Genomic DNA, 1,921 nt, shown 5'->3' with positions numbered 1-1,921 from the left:
TTATTTTCAAATTCCTGCCAGCCGTTCCTATGACCGCAAAATATGCAAATTATTGTACTTCTCTATGCAAACGCGGTCTACGTTCTCAGTCGGAAAATTCTTCGAATTCTATGTGCATGCCCACTTGGTTTCCATTTCTCCACTGCATCTGTGTGTGACGCATTCATCGAAATCATAGGATACACTCAACGAGTAACATTTCTTATTTTTACAGATTTTTGCTGTTTCATATATTACAAGAAATATATATATACATATATGTATATATTTTATATATATATATTTTATATATTATATCCGAATATTTATATACATTTTATGATAGTAAAAATTATATAGTTGTATATGTTGTGTGTGAGTATGCGTATATAATTAAGGAAAAGTAGGATATACTAATCGGACTTTTTAAAGGTTTCAAGTGATGCGAAAATTTCATCGATGATTCTATTATCATCTGGAGGGACCAGGGAATAAGAGGGAAAAGGAAATTCTAAATTTTGGGAATCTTGGAGAGTAGAGGAATAGGAAGGAAAAGGGAAAAATTCAAACTCCAAGGATTTTTCAGGGGGTGTTCACTCGGGAGAATTGATGGGAGTGATCATCTGTGATGATTAAGTCCATGACTGAGACGTCGGTGAGAGACTGATCTCTGAATTTTTTTATGTAAATTGGCCCTCTTAACCTATCGACAGGCTTGTGGCGAGATGAATTCCCTAATTTATTTTTTCTTAATAATGGAAAGATTCGTTTGTTTCAATTTTTCAAACTTGCTTCCTTTGGTTCGCACTATGTTTGTTGCGCCATTTATTCAAAATTTTCTCTTGTAAGATTGATAGTTAGAGGAAAATGGAAGATGATAACAATTCCAGAAGAGAGAGGAAGGATATAGATTTTCCAATAATTATGATTTAATTCTAAGAAAAAGGCAAAAGGGAATGAAATCATGAATTACTTGAAATATTTTACTTAAATAATTCTGGACAAGATGTGTGAATTACTTGAAGCGTTTTACCGCTTAAGTAATTCTGGATAGAGAAAAAAGTTAATTACTTGAAGCGTTTTATCGCTTAAGTAATTTTGGATAGAGAAAGATGTGAATTACTTGAAACATTTACCGCTTAAGTAATTCGACAAGAGAAGGAATTAGGGTGACATTTAAGAACCTCTAGGAAAAAAGAAGAGATTGAGGAAAAAAAAAGAAAAAAGGAGCGAAAGAATATAGATGGCCAATAAATTTAAATTAAATTATAACAGAAAAATTGTTTCTTACTATTGCATTGAATGAAGTTGACAAAAAATGTAGGAGTCCTCGTTGAAACTCTGGTGAATATCCGGTAGGATCGTGCAAAGGATTTTTAGGATCCTATCTTTTTCATAAAGTTCGTATTAAAAAAGCTTTAAAGAGTTTAGAAAACAAAATAATTAAAATTATATTTATTTATTTTGTTATATTGTATACATATATGTATTATACAGAGTGTCTGGAAATAATTGCCAATTCATGAGCAGGTAGAGCGGACTAAACTGAGTCGAAAAGTCCTCTACTATTTTGTAAATTTCCCCAATAGTTAATGAGATATTAATCCTTAAAGATAGTGAATACGCACGCTCGCCCGGCTACTGCGAAGTATATATGCCTATCATTTGGCGCGCGGACCTTGAGAGTTGGGGATTGGCTGGCAAGCGCCCCGCGCCGCGCACATCGCGGCAAGCCTCCATAGCTCGGACGGCGCACTTGCCAGGTTATCCCCGTTCCCCATAGCCCGCGCGCCAAGCGATCGGTAGGCGTATACACTTCGCAGTAGTATTCGGCTATCTTTAAGGATTAATATCTCGTTAACTATGAGGAAACTTATAAAATAGTAGAGGACTTTTCGACTCAGTTTAGTCCGCTCTCTCTGCCCATGAAATATTTGGCGAT

The sequence above is a fragment of the Atta colombica genome, unplaced genomic scaffold (genome assembly GCF_001594045.1).
Source record: "Atta colombica isolate Treedump-2 unplaced genomic scaffold, Acol1.0 scaffold84, whole genome shotgun sequence".
Lineage (NCBI taxonomy): Eukaryota > Metazoa > Arthropoda > Insecta > Hymenoptera > Formicidae > Atta > Atta colombica.
The sequence above is the reverse complement of the archived record's forward strand: the minus strand, read 5'-3'. Positions refer to the sequence as shown.